The following is a 20743-nucleotide window of genomic DNA, read 5'->3' as shown; positions in this document are numbered from 1 at the left end:
TCAGAATCTGAAAGGGTAGAACCAGGGGGGAGTTATCTCCTCACCTGTGTCTCTAATTGGGGATTCTTGTAGGTGATGCTAATTTCTAAACACACAGAAATTGTATCTGCTTTATTTTATGTGTGCATCTTTGGCACTTTTCATCCAGCATGTTGTGCACCATAAGGACCCTTGTAAAGGTGACCCCTTTTTGTCACCTGTGTCTGGTTTGTGATTTTTGGGCCAGTGAAAAGGCATCGCTATCAGGCAGCAAGTAGAGCTTCAGAACATTCTGAGATAGATTGTTCTGTTGTCCATAATTCTCTCTGGCCTTTTTCCCTCTCATGTAGGTAAGACAGACTAGGGGGTATGCTGAGCCTGGTAGGTTGTTGGCAGAACAGCGAGGTGGCTCCTGTGTCCCAGTGCCTGACTGTGACCAACCATCTGTATCCCATCACTTCCATGTGTTCAAATAAATTCTTCAGACTGATAGAAGTTTGGTTTTATTCATATAGATATTTTTAGGAAGTGCTACTTTTAAAGAAAGTAAAAGTATAATTAGAGTGTTGTGCAAAACAGGAGCTTCTGTAAAATGTTTGGAATGTGCTTTTAGAATGCTATGTCCTGAAGGCTCAGAATAGTTGGAGTAGATCAGAAGGCATGATTTTGCTTTACACCTTCCTGACATCTATTTTTTCATCCTTTAGCCTTTTGTGAGTACCTTATGTATTGTGATAAACCAGAAGAGAAGAAACTTGTTATAAAAGTTCATTTTTTAGCTGAAGTTACAGTCTTTGTTGACATTTCAGGTTTTGGTGTTTAAACTGTATTGACTGGGGGGATATGGTGGCTTTAGGACTGTTACTAAAATAAACATTCTAGAAGACTTAATCTAGAGAACAAAGTAGTGCCCACTTTAATGTGTGCCATATAATAATATTAGGTAAACTTTTGATAGTTCTTGCATGCTTATCTAGTAACATAATGCATGTTGAGTAGTATATTTGGAATTCCCTTGTTATTTCTGCTCTGTATTGCAGACTGCATTAGTTAAATCAGTTTTCCATTATATTTGTTACCTTCAAAATCATGCAGTCAAGAAGCAGAGAACTGAAACTCGTGTCAAGGAATTTACTTGCTTTGCTGCACAGCTGGAGGTGTTGAAAGGCTGTCCTCTGATGGGAAGGAGAAGAAAGGGCAATATTTTCCAGTTTCTCCTGTTGTAAATACTCCTGGATCCGAGACTTCAGTACTGCTTGTTGTGGTCCTTCCTTGAAGTGCAATACACTTGTCAGTTTGTGATCTGTGTTTTGGTTGGCATGGGTGTTACTAGTGAGTTCCTTCTTACCAAGACAGAAAATCCAGAGTTCTCTCTTGATCTTTGGTAGTAGAAAATCTTGGTTTGCTGTGCATTCTTCTCTTTATGTCAGTGACTCACTACTTCTGTGATGTAAGCTGGCAGAATCAGTTTCTGCCCATGTTTTAAATATTCTGTTATTCATAAAGGATTCATTCCTTTGGGTTCATTGAATGAGTGTGAGAGATCTGAGGAGCACCAGGGTGGTTTCTGACTTGAAGGGTTGGTTGCTGGAAACAGGTGGTCAGTTTGGGACTGACCCAAGCTGGCCTCGGGATTTCTTTGTTTGTTTTAAATATCAGTATCATTGTGTTTTTTCATTTGTTTAAATGCACACACAAACATAAAAAAACCCCAACCCCAAATGCATGTTTGAACCAACCCCTTATTGTTAGTTATTGAAACCTGATTTCTGATGCCTGTGTCCTCTTTGGATTCTGATTCTTGATAATTTGTCAAGCCATGTAGCAGCCTTTTCCTCGGCTGAGATGCTAGTAAGTAGTGGGTAGCAGTAAAGAAATTGGTCTTAAATATAAGAATTTAATGATTCTGTTTTTGAAAACTGAATTGGAGTTTTAGGCCTGCCCAGTTATTGATTGCATAAATCCCTTTTTCTTAGGAAGTGAGGTAAATACATTTTGCTTTTTAAAGTTCATTTTTTTGATTCCACTGAGGTGGTTTAGCTATGCAAGCATGTCTGGACTGGCTACCTTCGCAATTCATGTTTCTCGTTCGTTTGCAAAGTCTCCTTGGTTTCTGATCTAGACCAAATTCCTTACAGCTTTCTTTGAACTGTTACTGGCCTTTATGATCTTTCTGCTCTGCATTTTTTGTTCAAGCAGAAATGAATGAAAAAGGCTTAGCTATCCAAAGGTGAGGTTGCCTTGTAGTTTTTAGTAAAAACTTCTAGAGGTGGTCTGAATTCTAGACAGCACTCAAACCATAGAAGACTTAACTTCTCTCACTAAATTTCGTCAAGTTAATTCAGGTGTTTTTGTTTTCACCTCCTCTTTTGTGTTTAACTTTCAAGTGCATAAATAAAAGGCATTTTTCAGATATTTATATTCTGCATACCTTAAAACATTTAAATGTATTGAATCTTACTTCTTAACTGGGGCTTTATGAATTAATAATATTCATTTATAGTGTATCTTCTTTATTTGGGATATTAGTGTCTGGGATCAATCTTAAGTAAGACTTTTAATTCCTCACTGAAGCTGCGTCTTTCTGAGCAGGCAAACTTGTTCTTTGCTATATCTTCATGGTCAATGGCTACCAGCTTTGTTTTTGGAAGAAGACAAAATGAATGTGCTTACAATACAAGCAAAAGTGTGGTCAATTTTTTTTACAACACAACCTTTGCCATCTTTCAACTGAAGTCAAATGCCCATATTGTCAACTTGCTACATAACAGAGGTCATATCCCTTCTTAACAACTTCAAAATTTGTTTCAAAATCTATGCTTCTCCCTTTGCCCCCAGCTACTGAAGATAAGTTTTCATGGTTCTTGCTGTCTTAGAGAGTACTATCTCAATGACCTCCAAGACTGTAGGAACTAAATTACTATTGGAGCTAGATAATGAGCATAAAAAAGTATACTGCTTCTTAAAACAAAAATACCCCAAACAAGCACACATGTAAACCTGTGTTTCTGGTGTGTGTTTTTTGAGTCCTCAGGATGATGTGTGTGTTCTTGTCATTTGTTCTTCTTGCTGCTTATACTTTGCTGTTGGTGTGAAACAAAGTAAGAGGAAAATTGGAATCTGAATGTTTTCTGCCAGTTTAATGAACAGAGTCAGCGTGAGTGGCAGAGACTACAATGGGGAAGTGACAGAAGCTTGTTACTGAGAGCCATGGGATTATCTTTGTTATCTTTTTCATTATTTCTACAGTTACTGCCAGCAAGGTCTCATGGACAGCCTCACAATTTTTTACAACTTGTAAAAAAGCGTGTGAGGAAAGTTCTTCTTTTCTTCATTGTTCCTAAAGAATATTAAACTCTAAAGAAAGATAGCTAGCTGTGAGTGATAGGGCAGCAAGAAACTGTCTGTATACTTTCAAAGATTATAAATCAAAAAATAAAAACATATCCAGGTATTTCCAGAAATGTATACCCAGTCTATCCATAGGTTTATATAGTGAATAGATAAGTTGATTTGTTTACTGTGCAATCAGTCACAAAGGCTCTGAGTTAATTAAATCTTACACTACAGAAGTGTGGCTGTACCACCTACTGAGGGATTTGAAAGCAATGGGTTTGAGGCATGATGGGTGATGAAGCTCTGGAGGAGAAAGTGTGTAGGTTTTAGGAAAGTAAAGCATTTTTATCTTCAAGTATTTAATTGAAAAAAGAATTGGAGGAATGCCAAAGATATTTATGAGCTCCGTGGGTCTTTGAAAGATGTATGATCAGCTTCCAGGAGATGAGCAATTTTCCCTGTTGTAATCTTTGCATAGTTAATGCTTTGCTGTGTTGAAGTTAAGAAGTTAAACCTGCCTTGATTAATAGTAAGTTATCTGGAAAATGGTCTTTAATGACTATGTGTTGCCTAAACTGAGTACAGGATGAGTTTTTAGTGACAAAATGCACGATTCGTTGAAACTCTCTACTGGCCAGTTGTTATCTGAGCTGATGAGGATCTGCAAGGAATTATTGGACAATTTTGGGGCATGTGGTGACTGGCATAAGGATGAAGCAGGTGCTGATTTCTGGCAGGCATTTGGAGTAGTGTGCCACTAGTGCTACCAATGTATTCATTGCCAGCTGATAGGAGTTGTTCAAACCCTTTATCGGTTCATCCCTGTACTGCAGTCTGCTGTCTCTAGGTGTTTCCTCTGGCACCATTGAAATAATTTTGGACCACACAGGAAGAAGATTTGGGGTTGGAATTTTTACTGATCTCTGTAACACAGTTCAGCAGCAGTTGGCAATAGAGAAAAGAAGCTGGTGTCTGATTTTAAATTGCACAGTCAAAAACCTGTTGAATCCAATTTCCTTGTTTTCTGTAATGAAGGCGTTCAAGTGGCTGTCAAAGTGGATGGCAACCTCTTCCTCATGGCAGCTCTAATACTCCTCTGATCCATATCAACTACTTCATTCAGCTTGCTGAGCCACTAGAAAACTTGCCTAGGTCAAGGGAAAAAAATACCACTTGGTATTTTTTTGTATTGTCCTGAGCTATTTTTCTGCCAGAAAGTCAGACAAGTGTCAAAGCTGTTAGAGAAGGGAAGGAGCAGTGACAGTGGGGCTCCTTCATTGAGCACTAGGTTGTCATCAGATTGGATCTACAGTCTCATGAAAACTAATCTCAAACTACTACTTCTCACCAATTAATTAAAATAATTGTATCATGTTTTTCTCAAGTTTTTACTTTCTCTCTTGCTGTTAGTAGCTGCTGTTATAAACAAGTGTGTTATGACAGTAGTTTTGTGGGTTTGTGTATGAAAATCAGTTGTGGTAAATCCAGGATAGGAATTAAATGAGAGGAAAATTATGCTATGAAAATTAAATAAAAAAACAATTGTATTAACAACTTCATTAGTTGTTACTAATAGTACTTCTTTAGCATGTACTATTCTGAGATACGAACAACTTTTTAATAAAAGTAATTATAATCAGTGCAGTAATCAAGATAGAACACTTAACAAGACTAATTCATCTAAGAAACAATTTATTCTGTGTGATTTCTTTTGTTCTGTTATAGTGTGACTCGGCTGTGGTCGCAGATGACTTGGGAACAGTTGTGGGGGCAGCAGGTGGATTGAAGAGAGAGTGAGGGTGATGCTTTGGGGGTGTAACAGTGCTTGTACTAAATGCATGGTAAGCTGTCACCAGGAAGCCTTTATTATACAGTGTTTTGTCTTGCTGCTGAGTGAAAATGAAAAAAAAAGTGATAAAATGAAAAGAATCTTTCCTGTGCTTTGTTTACATCAGGAATTTATTTCTTCTCTGATTGTTTTGGAAACATTTGTACAACCAGCTGCAGATTTTTATAAGCATATTTGAGGAAGTAAAAGTGAAATACCGATCTGGTGAAATGATGGGATGTAAAACCTCTGCACATGCCACATACTTAATCCTACTAAAAGAGGAGTAAGAAGGTTACTCTTCTCAGTGACAGCTTGCTCATAAGGATTTGAGGCACTCTTGCTTTTCAATGTACTTCATTGCTTTAGTTAATTAGTCTCAGTTTCTCTCGCATCTTGTCTGTGCAACAAGGTCAAACTTAATTTTTAACTTAAAAATCACATACCTTTAAAATTTTATTTCAAAACTACTTTCCTATTTCAAGTCTTAGAAGCCTAGATGTTGGTTTTTGGGAGTTTTTTTTTTTTTTTTGCTTTAGTGGTTTGGGGGTTTTTTTTTCACCAGTCTTAGTATGTATTTGAAGTAGCTTGAATTGTAAATTAGGAAATTATGAAAAAGGTAAATTCTTAAAATCATTAGTTAAAGAGAAGTGAGAGACTTCCTGTTCAGTGTTGAGAAAGCAGTGCTGAGGAAGAAGAGAGAAATCTCCATTGAAAGTTAGGCATGTAATCTGCTTAAGTCATTCTGGAAGTCATCAATTATCTGCCTCTTTAGGCATCTTAATGCATCTATGTATGCCTACTCAAATAAGCTGCTCGTTAGCTGATGAAAGCAAATGATTAGTCAATGAAATTGAAAGTCACTTGTATTTAAATATTTATTCTGAATAATTTCAACTTCTGTTATTATCAATGTATTATAAGTCTGCATTAATTGAGTTATAAATTCTTTCCAAATACACCAGAGTATGCAGGGGGAAAGTTGTTCTACATAATTCAGTATAACAATTAATTAATGGTGTGATTGCTGCAACATTGATGGCTGTGATGCTATTCTTCTACTTAGTCAGATGCCTGTGTTGTGAATCAGCCTAAATGTTATCAATATGGATGCAGTCATTTCTAAGGAAAACTATAAAACCAATGTAATTTCCCAACTAATAGGGTAGTTTTGTAATAACCCTAGATTTAAGCTTTCCTAGTATAAATCTGGGATGCTTACCAGTATGCATCAAAATTGGGGATGGTAATACCTCTGATTTAACTGGACTTGCTGTATTGACATGTTAATGGTGGAGTAATTAACTTTAAAATGCTTGATTATTCCTTCTTGATAAAAGAAATTATTTGGTATATAAAGAGTTACAGTAAGGTTTTGGGGGTTTTGGTTTGTTTTTTTCTTTTTTTTTAATCTGAAGTATCTCTGCTTTTCCAAATCTTTTATTGCATTTATGTCTTTTTTGGTTTGCTTCTAGAATCTTGCACCTTTCCTTATTCCCTCATAACTAATTCAAGTTCTTAGTCGCTTGCATGCTCTCATTGTTTCTTTTGATCCGTCTAGTCTGACTGTGTGTTCATTACTGCTGCCCTTCACTTCTGTGCTCCTTCATGGATGTCTTCAGAGAGTCTGGGCTTGATTGACCTCTGGAGAAACAGAGTCTCACCTGCTGGAATTGGTCATCTGCAGGGTACTGTGAGAATAAACGTGGGTAAGAAAGTACTCTTAATGCAGTGCTCATCATTAAGTGCAAGAGTTGATGCATGTGCAGAGCTGCCCACACTGGAGAAGTGATACAGTGATAACTGTGTGAGTTGGGATGTGAATTTGAATTTTGTTTCCCCCATTCAGAATGGAGGAGATGTGTTCTACTGCTTATCTCATTCTTCTGTCCTTTCCAGGTCATTCCTTGTCAGTCACCAGGAATGTGCCTGCCAGGCTGTTGCTGTGTTCTTATGGTATATATCCAGAGTAGGAGCTGAGCACAGCAGCAGCAGAAAGGGGGGTAGTCCAGGCTCTGCCGATGCAGCTGCTAGGCAGCCTCACAGAATTTGGCTGCATTTTTTTTCTGAAAATTGAGAACTATTGAATTAAGAAAACACCTCAGAGGTTTTGCTCGTACTTGCTGCATGTTGGCTACTGAATGCTGCTGCAATCAAGCTACTGTACTTCTGGTAATTAGATGATACCAGGCATAATAATTGGTGGTTTGGCAACATCAATGCAAAGTACAGCTAATGTGGTAAGAACAGGAAGGATTTCTTTCTTTCACTTTGTATTTTCTGGTTTTTAAAAACCAGGATTTGTGGAGCCAGTAATCCTGAATACATCAAAATCTGCACTGTTGTTTTTGATAGGAGTCTCTACTCAAACTTGTATGTTTGTGTTCTGCTCTGAAATGCAGTTCACAACTGACTGAATTACAGGACTGTCTGTTAATACTACAGAAGAAAGGAACTCTCTTCAGCTAATGGCTGTGGACTAGGGTCCTGTACATATGTGTGTCTTTTTTAATGTAATATTGTGTCAATAATACAAACAGGGACTGGAATGGAAATGAGTTTTGGAATAAATTAATTCTGAGTTGTGCTTAGCGGAAGAGTTAATTGACAGGTTTAGTACTGAAGTAACTTTGTTATATTGCTTCCAGAACCCAGCATAGTGTCAGAAACCTTCAGTTGCACTATTTACAGGGATTTAACTCCTTTAAAACATTATTTCTCAGGCCTGAGTAGTTTTAGATAATAATATAAAAAATTGAATTAACAATAATTTAGTTTCTCTTTCCTTCTAAATTGCCTCTATAATAATTTTAAATGAGTATTCAGTAAATACTATATCCAGTATTTACAACTGCTTTAATGTCTGGAACAATCCTGTCATTTGCATATCTGGGAATGCTTTTGTATATATGCAGGAATAGCTCTCACTCCATTCTGGAAAATTAAAGGTAAAAAGTTACCTCCACCTTCATGCCTCCCAAATATTTTTTTTTGATGATTGCTGTAGCAAAGCAGCTTATTTCAGGTTTTAGAGCTTTTGTTAGCATTCAATGAGCAGGAATAACTTACATATATTTTTTTAACCCACATAATTAAGAGTATCCATCACTATATTGTGTTCGCAGACCTAATGTAGAAAATTGGAGTAATACTGACCTGAACTGTAATCTACATTTGGCATAAGGGAAGGATACCTATCAATATACATTCAGAGAACTCTCTCAAGGACACCTATTTTCTCAATTTATTCTTTTTCGTCCTGAATTTGTTTTGCTACTGAGCAAGATTGATGGATGAATCAGGGATGGGTCTGTTTTCTGATTGGGATCTCTGCAAGGTTTAGTGGTGCTTAGTTGCAGCAGGATTGGAGCTAAGGGAGCTTTATGAACTGGTTAAACCACCTCCTCTGTTAGCAGTGAAGTATGTTTGACCTTGTTCCAGCTTTCATGGTTGATCATAATATGAAAAGCTCTCAAAGAAGGAAAGGAAATATGAAGCATCTCAGTCAATATTTGGACACCTCTGACCCCACATATCGGGGAAAGGAAGCTGTCCACATTGCTTTGTAGATCGTAAATATTTTTATTTTTCAAGTTCAGTTAGGATTCCATGTTTACTCCTAAACCTAAGAATTTGATTTAAGGCATCTATTAAAAAAGAAGCTTTAATTGAAGATAAAAACCTTTGGAGTTACTTAGCACAAGAGGAAGTCCTCAAGTCTGTACAAATCATTCCAGTTTTTTCTACCAATAGCTCAGGACTGACAGTACACAGAACAAACATGTCTTATCATGTAGGTATTTTTACCACTTTGCCTTAAATAAGGGCTTCAGCTCTTCTGTCATTACCTTTTTTCCCAAGTAAATTGTTGAATATTTTTGATTCAGTTTCAGTGTTGTTTTGGAAGGTCAGCAGTGCTCCAGATAACCTGTGGTATGAAATTGCTACATGAGGCTTGAAGCATTATACTGGTAAAATTTAATATTTATGGCTTCTCACCACTTTTGAACCCCAGCCAGTGTGCAAATGTTTGCTTTATTGGACAATATTGAAAAATAAAGATTGCATTAAAAGATAAAAGCTGTTAATTGGTAAGATCTGCTGAAGTCTTATATTAGTTTAACTGTAAAGAATGTGAAGGAATGCTCTTGTTCTAGTCTAAGTGTATGTATTTGCATAGAGGGAAATAACTATAGCTTCTCCACTTTGGAATTGAGTCACATTATTTTACATGAGGCACATTTATTCTGCTTGTGTCTTGTGTGAGAGCCCTTGCAACACTCTTAGTTTGCCACAGAGCATTTTCATAGGATTGTAGAATTCCATATGATTTAGGGAAAAGACCCCTAAAATCCAGCTATCAATGTAAGACTGGCCAGTCCACCCAAAACCATGTCCCTAAGTGCCTCATGTACACATTTCATTAAACACCTCCAGGGGTGTTGACTCAACCTGGTTAGCATCTTCACCTTTACATATTCTTACATATTCCAAAAGAAAAACAAAGACAAACCCAACAAGAAGCAAACAAAACAAAAATAACAACCTAGTGGGCCTATGGAAATGTCTTTGAAAGTTAATTCACATATTTTCCTTCAATAAAATAAGTAGGTTTTTTGGTTGTTGTGGGTTTTTTTCTCTCTGATGAATTCTTGACAGCTGAGGAGCTTTGAATGTCTTCTAAATTTGGGAGGAAAAAGGTTTCTTTGTACTACATATTTTTATTAATTTAATACTGACTTCATCCCAGCTTCACATTAAAGAAAATTTCAGTAGTGTGCCTACAAGTTCACTTGAGGGAAAGGCCACGTGAAGCCCAGTAGTGTCACTGGTGAGAAGTTGTTCTTTTTTAGGATGAAATTGAAAACAACAGAACATAAAATGTGGAGTAAATAATGTGCTACTCAACATATAATACACATTTTAAGGTTGCACTAGGAAGAGTTGGTTTAATTCACCGTTGATGATAAATACTTTTTTATTTTGTTAGTGTTTTTATTGAAACTAGGGCTAGAATTTGAGCACTGGTTCTTGGGTGGTACATAAATTGGTATGGCTGACTGCAGTAGATGTGATCGCTCATTTTAGAATTGCTAGAAGTTTTAGAGCTTGATTTACAATCCAAATGTCTGCTGGCCTTGCATCAAACAATTAAGGACTTCAGAGAAAGCCTTTTGTAATGTAGGGAACTTGGTAATTTTGGATGTTGTGGCACAGTGGTAACAGTGAACTGTTGAATACCCTGTTTTGAGGAGCTTGACTTTCAGCCCCATGCAGAGAAAGGGTTTATGTTTATGCAAATAATGGGATTGGAGTCTCCACATGGGGTTATATTCAGGGGGCAGCTGCTGCTTTTACTTATCCAAAGCAAGAATAATTAATGCTTTGGAACTGTACTTGCCTCACAGCTTGCCCCCAAATTGGGGAAGAGAGAAATCCCTGCTCTAATGTCTGCTTAATTGCCTTCCTGTAGAAAGACATAAGTGCCTGAAAAGCTTGAACATAACCTTTAAATTAACTAAATCGTCACAAGTAAATAATTTGGTACCCAAGTAAATGACCAAATGATAAATAAATTCACAGATATGGTCAGTTATCCCTGCAAGTGATACTGATATTATAGTTACCCATAAATTAGAATCTACACATCGAGCTGCAGTTTTCCAATGCAGCAAAAAACCCTCAAATATGTGGCATGATTTAATTCTAATTGCTGTTAAAACCAATACATGTGTTTCAGAGTGTTTGTATAGTTCAGATTTTTTTATATTTAGAGAGGTGTGTGTCCTGAGTATAATTCTTTTCCTGACTTCCATGAAGGCTTAGGTCCTTGGATGTCAAAGAATATTTTGCTCTCAAATTAATCTGAGGCAGTAGGGAGTTTGTACTATGGTTTCTGATGTAACTTCATTGTTTGTACCACAATAAACCAAAGAAAAATAGTTGAAATATTAAGTTGCTGAAATAACAAAAGGAAGAAAAGGATAAGTCCTGTTCTGTAGTCACCCCTTCCCCCTGCCCTCAGCTACCAGCTGTGATTATAGAGGCAAGATGCTAGCCCAGATGTACTTTTTCTTCCCAATAATAAATGAAGTTTTTACTTTACCCCCTAAAGATCATGCAGGACTTTGTTCCTGTTGGAATTCAGTTGTATTGCCTAAGAATTATTCACTAAATAAACCATGTGATTTTAAGAGTTCAGTTGTATAGAACTTACTACAAAACTTCATTTTCAAGTTGTTAACAGTCTCCATAATGACTTGATTGCTCTAGGTACTAGTTGTTTAATTTCAAATTGTCAAAGATGTTGAAGAGCAAGAACATTGATAGTCTTTCAGATTCAGCCTGCTGCTTAGTGTGACAGCAAGTGTTACCCTGTAAACTTCAGTTATCCTTTTCCTGACCATCCTTTTTTAATAGCAAGTTAGGTATCGTATGAATGTGATTATTTTCAAGGACTGAATTACAATCCCATGAAATTAAAATAAAACCTGTTGATAAATTTTGTTTTCTCTGATATATTTGGATACTTGGTTTTTGCATTAGTAGTGTTCCAGTAGCAAGTAGCCAAGATACTTGAAGATCTTGGCTGAGATTTGCAGAAGTAACTTGTGGTTGCTTGCAGATTTCTAGAGCGCTGGAGGTTTGCAGAAGTGCCTGCTGTGTCACTTCTTGGATGCTTCTCTTGATGTCTTTATAGGAACTGATTTTTGTTTTTATGTTAATGCTTTGAGTATTTATTGTGCTTGTGGTGTGTTTCAGAGGACTGTCTTTCTGTTTATCTCTCTTTCCTTCTACCTGTTGATAAAATATGTGAATATTGAGCTCTTAAAATAAAAGGTGACATTTAAAAAAAGGGGGAGCCTTGCTATTTCACAGAAGGCATTGGCATTCCTAAACATTAGGTTTCTAAAATGTCGCTAATTTTTCCTTTTTGTGTTTTTTGCTTGTTTTTAACAAGATTCCCATAAACTATAGAGCAAAATAAAACACACATATATATGCATGTGTGTATATATAGATATATATGTATGTATGCGTGTGTGTATATATATATATATATATATATATACACACATATATAATATTGCTTATTTTGTTCTTTTTTATGCGGTATGAAGTACTTTGCGGGCTGTGGCTGCAGCCCGGGGGACGTTGGGCTCCGGGCAGCCGCGGCGGTGCCGCTGTCCCCGGGCAGTGCCCGCGGCCCGCCGGGGAAGGATCGCGCCCGGCTTTGTCTGGGTGGGTGCAGCAGCGCCATTGAGATGTTAATGGCACAGACGCGGCTGTTTTGTGCTAGACCTTGACTGCATCTCAGGAATGTGGCCTGTCTGGTTTTAGGTTGGCACTCCAACGCCGGCTGTAACTCCTGCCCGCCGATCGATCGGTTCAAGCCGAGGTCTTTGGCTTTCGTGTGCCGAAGGAAGCGGTTGTGCTGGTGGAGAATTAGATTTATATTCTTTTCTGGTTCTCAGATCTTACCTGCTGCTCTCTGTGCTTTGTGTTTGCCATCTGCGATTTGGCAGTAAAGTAAATTTGCTCTGTTAAGCCACGCATGCGGCAGTAGCTTTACTGACAAGGGTTGAACCTTTCTTTCTGTTCGTGTTTGCTTTTTGCTGGGGTGTCCAAATGCTGCGTTGTTCCCTTCAGCTTCTCTTGCAAATATATAGAGAGTGGAGTATATTTCTATATTTTTACCGTGGATGTGGCAGTCTTCTGTTGTTAGGTTATTTTCTGGTTCAATGGAACATGTATATTCTGGTCCATGTTTAGAGGCAGTGAATAAATGAGTAACCTAGACATAACAGGAACATGCTATAATAAATCTAAGTTCTACTTACTGCATCTTAGAAGCAATTTGGTGTATTTTTTGCTTAAAATAAAGGATATATTTATGTATGCTGCAAGCACAAATTTTACGTGTAGCCAAGGGAATTAATTTTTTTTTTGTCAGTCCATTTTGTACATGAATGCAGTATCCATCAGATTTTCTGTGCTGCATTCCTTTTGTATTCTTACAATAATTGTTTACTTTGTTTTCTGGAAAAACATATGTTCTTTCAGATGTCTCTCTTAAATGTGTTGAATAATAATTTTCTTCTGGATTTCCCTACTGTGTTAGGTGAAACATGCATGGAGCACAGGGGAGAAAAATGTGAATGTATTTGGTCTTAGCTAGAAATTACTTCAGCAGATAAAACAAAACATGCAAATATCTCCTGAGCATGTAAAGCTGATCTTTCAGACACTGACTGTATTCCTGGCCAAAAAGGGGCATATGATAATTAGGTTTTGAAGGACCATGTGCTCTTGCTACAGAGCTAAATATTAAAACGCAAGAAAGCAGACTAACTACCACATGGTACAGTTGATTTTAATGGCAGTTCATGGTAAAATGCTCTCTCTTTATGTTACCTTTTAGGTTACCTAGGGTGAAACAAAATTACAGGATTGGAAACTCTGGAAAAGCTCAGCATCAGCGTTTGAGGTAAAAATGAACATGCTGAACTAATCTTGGGAGTGTCGTCTTTGTTAACTTTATGGAATTGATTGGAGGAGAGATTTTCATCAAGATCCATTTTGTGTTTAAGTTTTCAGTATTGATTTTAAAAAATTGGGCTTCACAGTCTCATTTTAGGTCTGGCAAAACTCACACTTTCAGGTGTATGTATTGTGCAATTTCTTTAAATTTTTAGCTTCAAGAACACTCTAGATCTGCTGAAATATGGTATTTTTGCTTTAAAGTCTAGTTTTACATATGTGTGCCTATATATATAATATATTCAGTATAAATGTATAATATCTGTGTTTGGCTAATATATCTTGAAATTTACTGTCATGAATTTGTATGATTCTGAATTTTACTTCTATGGTTAAATCACAATCTTAAGTGCACAGTATTTTGTCTTTTACTAAAAAGACCGATATACATCAAGAGAAATGGGCACTGCTTTTTCATGAGTTGACTGTATTTCTTCCAGTTTTAAATTGAAGCAGTTTAAAGAAGCTTGAACTCTGATTTTTTTAATGTCTTAACTCAAAGTGAAAATACATGTGGATGGAAAAAGCAGTACAATTATACAAACATAGCAAAATTGTATCACTCTACTCATGTATTTCCCACATGAGCTAGTAATTAATGAAAGTAACCTGGAAATAGGACTGGGGAAGTATGTGCACATTTAAACTAAATTATCTTTTAAATTTTAGGTTCTGATAGTAAATTAAAATAATTCATGTTCAGGGTGAACCTAAATGGTTTGTTTCTGTCAGCAAGTTGTGTTGTAGGCTCAACACACATAAATGTTTTTAAGCAACTGAATTAACCACAATTAACCTTGCTATTGTAGTTCCCTTTTCAAATAATTTTTATAGTTCATAGGTTTTTGTTCTTGTTTTTTTTTTTAATAGTCAAGGCTTACAAATTATGTGATTACTCTACAAGCTGATATCATGATGTCAAAATGCAGTTCAGGAAGCATAAACACAGAGACTGCGGAAATTAAAACGGTAAGACTGGGCTTTGTGGTATGGGAGAAGCAGGTTTTGATGTGTCACTGCACTTGTGTTCTCTGGTTTGTGTTTAAAGATGCTTCAGAACCATAGAGTAAAGTAACTTCCATATGTGAGTTTATAGAAATTGACTGAATTTCTTTGGAAAGAAAAAGGAAAGTAGCTACTTCATTTTATTAGTAGAAGTTTAGATGTTTATCATGAAACTCTTGCCCTGATACTTCTTATGAAGTTAAATATAATTAGAAATCTATTCAGCTTTTTATAAGGATGTTTGTGTGCTCTTCTTGTGGATCTTATATTCAAATGTGGTTGTGTTGGTGAAATATGATCAGCTTAAAAAAAAAAAAAAGACTTGGCACAAGGAGTTAGAATTAGAATTGAATTCATATGTTGTTCCAGATAGGAGATACAAAGTAAATGGTAAGGAAAAGATATGACAGGTAAATTAAGGTCTTAGTTTCAATAGTATGCTTCAGTTTGAAATATGAGTACAGCAAAAATAGGCAAAGAGGCTATCTGATTAAATCTACATAGCAGAAAAATGTGCTATGATAACATAGGGAACACAGAAATTTATTTAGTTCTGCTGTGCTCGCCTTGTGTCTTAGGTCCATATACTTCATGTTTTATCTTTTGTCATCTGTGTTAGGGAGGTGAAAGGAGTCTGCATAGCACCAGTCCTACACTGCTGATTAAGCAACTGCATAGTTAGGATTGTTGCACTGGCCTTGTACACATAATTTTAATAAATGAAAGTTTGTTCCAGAATCTGGCTGCAGGTCTGTATTCTTTAAAGCAGAAACATCCTCTTTCTGAACGTTTATTCTGAGCGCCTCATGCACTGGTATCACTGCAGATGTGCTACAAAACTGATTTTTCTTTTTACATTGCATTGCTTTACTTGTAAATGCCCTGCAGCCTGTGTGTGTTATGCTGATCAATATTGGCATAATCCTTTTGCATTTGTGCAGCAGCACAACTTCCATGTGAATGCTGACTTTCTGGCTCTATTGGTTGAGGTGGGCTGAATGCAACACAAAGTGTTTATTGGGCTTTTGCCCCAAGTCCAGGTTTGGTCATACTGAACACTTCATGAAGGACTTAAGGGGTTTTCTGAATCTGCTGAGTATCATGTTGTACTCCATTTCTCTCCTACAAGCAGACATTTAGGAGGTGTCTGCCAGGAATTTCACCTGTTAACTGTTGTACTCCTTGTAGAAGTGCTTCAGAATCAGCTCATCCAAATGTAGAGCCTCAATTTAACTTTTGTTTTAATAAGCTCTGTAATGAAACTTTTTCTGGACAACAGAAAGCAGCTGTTGTTGTGCTGGTATGCCTTGGTAGGCTATTAAAGACCAATGTGTCACTGGTTATGTATCAGAAGAATAGGAAGAATGGAATTCTTGCAGTCAAAATTAATATTCACAAAGTATATTTCTGATTGTGCTAGGGAAACCAGGGAAGATGGTCCTTAAAGGAATACTTATATTTGAGATTTGTAAGTGTCTACACATTCCCTTCTTGGAAAGGAGCACATCTGAAATACATTTTTTTTTATTTAAGAATATTGTAAGACCAAATGTAAAAATTGCTGTTAGGCAACGCATGGGATAAAGATCTTTGAAGGATGAGAGAAAGAATGTCTCATAAGATATGTTCTGTGTTAAAGAGAGCACAATACAAAAGAGATTCCTGATTCATCTTACTGAGTAATATTGACAGTTGTTTGATGTTTGAGCTGTGGACTTTTTCTTTGGCATGTAAAACTGAGAGTGTTTGGTTTGGGATTTTTAAGTTCTCTTAAGAGAACTAAAGTTGCAGGAGTAATATTAACAAAATAAGCTGCTTTTTTGGAAGAAGTAGTGTGCTCTTCTGGGCTGTCACTGAAAAAGTGAAATCCTTTTAAAAAGTACACTTTGTTTGAAAGAAAGCTTAGAAAGCAGGCAACATAGAAATATTGCAAGTTGACCAATTCTTGCCTTTGAATGCTTACAATGTAAGTTGGTATAAACATTCTCAGTGACATTTTACATTTTGTATATTAACGTTTACATTCATTTTCAACTCTGTATTTTGTATTTGTAATATTTTACATTTTTTCTTTTTATTTGGTCCTCTTTTACCCAAGTAAGAATTCTCTGTGTTGGATCATTCAGCAAGTTAATATTTCATGTAGCTCTTGAACATAGAAAGTGCTATAAAGAAATTGCATTCAGACTCTTCAAGTGTTCATGTGAGAGAATTTTCAAGCAGCAAGGTTCTATTAATATTTTTTTATAAATTGTGTTTCATTTCATGTAGAGTAAGTGGGTTATTTTTACCTCTTGAGGCTAACTTGTTTTGGCTGATGCTGAGAGTGTTTTTAGAGGATAAATTAGACATTCCAGGACAAAGATGAAATCTTAAAGCATCGGAAGTAGTGTTTGTATGACAAGGATTATATTAGGTACACATTTACAAATCAGTATAGAAAGCAAATTAAATACACTGCAAATGGCAGTAAGAAGTTTTTGTTGTTAATTGGAGATGATTATAGTTTTGCATTAACTTGAGAATACAGCGCAAAGCTAAGCTCACAAATGGTGATAAAAACTTAAAAGGTGCATCTCCAGGATGCTGCTTTCTTCTCTGTGCACCTCAGTGCCATTCCATAAATATTTTAAACTGGCCTCCAAGTAGGAGTGGATCCAGGATGTCTCATTGCAGGTGAGGCCTCTGGTTGGTTTGGCTTGTATTCCCTAGTGCAGTAAATCTTGAATTAAACCTTTTGTGCGCCAGGGGATGGCTTCAAATTGGATATAGTCATGTGACTGAAAAACCTACACCACAGTTCCAGATTTATTGAAGACTGGAAAAAATTGCTGTTGCATGTTGTTGACTTCATTTCCAGCATAGTGTATTTTTCTGAAAAACAGTTCTTTAAATGGTGGAATAAGGGGTTAATTTTGGCTCTGCAGTTCACGATCTGTTCACATAAATGTGCATTAAAATAAGGACACTAGGTTGTGAATTCTGCTCTTAAAACCCTCAAGATTGCTGGCCATGAAACTGGAACTTTCTCTATTATTTAAGTAGAACAAATAAGCTTGAGCCTTACCCAGCTTCTATAACTAGTCTAGAGTCACAGGAGGTATGATTTCAGGTGTTTCTCACTCCAAGTTGAGCTTCAGCAAGTTCTTACAGTTTCATGTTCTGTCAGATTTCAAAATAATGCAGTGAACAAAGATTGAACATCTTAAGAAGTATCTTTATTACCCAGCACTGGCTGAGCAGGACTAGTTTGACTTTTTGTTATACTTCACTGTTAGCTAGTTTCAGTTAGCTCATGTTCAGTTTTCTGTCCATAGATTCTGAACATATGTGCTTACCTCTCAAATGTTTTCAATTTAAAATCTGTTCTTCAAGTAGATGTGCTCTTTCCCTTTTTATTTCTAGATGATCCTGTTCTGCTTTTCTTTTATTGAAGAACTTGATATTTTTCCTTGCTATTGAAATAGAGACTCTAGAATGATACAATTACTGCATTATTCTGGCTTACTCCCATAATAATGTTGACATTGATCTTGTCAGATGTTATATACTTCCAATACAAATCATAGAAATGAGGGCCAGGACTAGGAAATCTTAGTATAGCAGAAAGAAACATTCATTTGGGTGGATAACTTTTTCTTTTTACCCTACTTTGCTTAAATTCCCTCTCTATATATGTTCTTTCAAATATGTTGTGACTCACGCAGGTTCTGCCCAGGTATGATTGCAGTGGCACACAGTGCTGTTTGGGTACACAAAAACCTAAGTTGTAGTTTAGAGTATATGTTGTTTCACAGCCTTTCCAGATAAAGCTGGAGTCATAGGTGAGCATAAATCCTTTTGCTTCTTACAGCAGGGTAGCTGAACTGGTATCACTGTTATTAGGTGCATAGCAAAAGAAGTGAATTATTTGTAATATTGGATCCTGTACTTGTTTTGTATTAGCAGCCTTTTAAAAACAGTTGGTTTTCTCTCTTAATTCCCTTCTGGTGTTGTGATATAGCTATTTTATATGTTCCTGAAGTTGTATTTATCATTTGCAAAAGAAACACATGGCAGGTGGAGCAGTAAACAAAGAAGAGGAGCTGCTCATCTGAAGTGATTTATAAATAACTGAAGTGGCTGGGCTTATGTACAAGAATGATTGAGGAATCAGCTTCAGCTTTTCCTATGGAAAATGTTTGGTTACCTGATTCATTCTAGCAGTTATTATGACAGTGAGGTCCATTTTAAACAAAGCAAACATTAGTTTTTCACCAGTTACTCTGTTTAAGTAGAGAAGTATGATTGAGACTGTTTCAATGAATTCCTGTAGTTGTGCAAAAGACCTTTGTGTTCTTCAGACACTTCAGGGGGTTTGAACTGTACCAGCCAAAACATTTTTAGTTGTGCCAGATTAGAACAGTCTATAAAACTGTTGCTGTAGTTGCATTGTTAGAACCTCCATGTGCTTGTATGCATTCTTTGAAATGTATAGAAAAAATTTAAGAATCTACAGGAACCTTTTTTTGTATTACACCTGAAATGAGTAATGACATAATACTGATTTTGTGATTTGTGTAGACTGTTGTTCTTTATTTACAGCTAAATAAAGCAATATTGATCCATTTTAACTGTTTAGGTAATCTGAAATACTTGGGCTCAAATGGTAGCTTTCGTTACAGGAGTGAAACGTAAATGAGGAGGTTGCCATGAGTTTGGAGATCATCCTAAAGCAACTGAAAAAAACATAAAATGTTAGACATGTTCTTTACTATGTCCTGTGGAAATGCACATTTGTTCCTTTTGAGTTTTTTTAGGATTTTAAAACATCTTCTCACTATGACAGTTTTGGTGACCCCCCAGATAAAAATATCAGACAATATTCCAGTGGTATCAACACTCTTTGTATATTAAAGAGAAACATTTTGGATGGAGGGGGAAGTGTGTTTATTGCTGATCCTAAATTCAAGAAGTTGCATATATCCTTCCTTGTTCACTAAGTAGCATTTACTACTGAGTGTTTGTCTACAAAAGAGAAATATGTTTTTACAATGGAGCTGTGTGTATAATGTTATTTGAGCTTAACCACACTGTCCTTCAGGGCTTCCCCTGCCACTTGAATGAATTGAGACAAAGCTTTATCTGACCACTTACTGTAAAGTGAAATTACTTCTGACTGCAGGGGGAGTGATCATGTAGTTCAATGTATTGCCTTCTCTTTATTTTACAATATTTACCTGAGATGGAAAGTGAGTTCATTGGTTTAATCTCTTTTTTAGGGCTTCCTGTAATTATTTTAATACTAGTTTAACATCAGTGTCTAGATATGGTCCAGATTATAATATTTAATTTAAAAATACTAACATATAACAGAGCAACAGTGTTATGAATACTTTTCTTAATTACAGAATTACATAATTACTAGGGTTGGAAAGGATCTCTGGAAATCTAGTCAATGCCCCATTTTTTATTTAATTGTACTGCTTCCTTTTTGACACTCTCTCTTCAGTTATTTCTGATAACCATTACTGGTTCTGTCTTAGATAGCATATTATAGTTCTCTTATTTATTTTATTCCTCACTGCACATCTGCAAAACTTTAGCAGCTTTCCTATTGTATAGAAAAGCAAGAACATTTCAATGCAATAAAATATTAGCTTTTCCTCATGCCTTTTTAATGAATTATTAAATATTAATACATCATCAGTTTTATGCATTTCTCAACACATATTGATGCTAAAATTAGGATAGAGCTTGTAGGAATTTTGAGGAAAACTAACTTTTGAAGATATTGATTTTTTTAATAGGGTATGTATCCATTTAAGGAGGGAGTATTCAAAATTTCTTAGATTTCATGTAGTAGTTTCTATACTATTTTTCTATATCATCAGGCCATAATCACTTTCCCAGGCTAAAGGTTTTTATGTTGTGGGGTTTATTTGTTTGTTTTAATTGGCAATTTTTTTGTTTAGTCTTGTTTGTTGTAACCTTGATAATTCCTGACAAATCACAAATGTTTTTAGCACACACACACACACCCTGATGATGAGAACTTCATAGCCTCAGTAGGAA

The 20743-nt window shown here is 36.1% G+C and overlaps 1 protein-coding gene across 3 annotated transcripts in view; it reads left to right on the top strand.

The window, feature by feature from the left end:
• Positions 1-20743, top strand: part of DICER1 (dicer 1, ribonuclease III) — a 63049-nt gene that overhangs the window by 2944 nt on the left and 39362 nt on the right. For all 3 annotated transcript variants that reach the window (XM_054275256.1, XM_054275257.1, XM_054275255.1), the window contains exons 2-3: positions 13566-13631; positions 14555-14653. The gene's annotated coding sequence lies outside the window, so the exon portion shown is untranslated. The remainder of the gene's footprint in view (positions 1-13565; positions 13632-14554; positions 14654-20743) is intronic.

This window comes from Melozone crissalis, unplaced genomic scaffold (genome assembly GCF_028551555.1).
Source record: "Melozone crissalis strain CALT ecotype California unplaced genomic scaffold, PUWL_Pcris_2 ptg000018l_1, whole genome shotgun sequence".
In the NCBI taxonomy this organism is placed as follows: domain Eukaryota; kingdom Metazoa; phylum Chordata; class Aves; order Passeriformes; family Passerellidae; genus Melozone; species Melozone crissalis.
The sequence above is the reverse complement of the archived record's forward strand: the minus strand, read 5'-3'. Positions and strand labels throughout refer to the sequence as shown.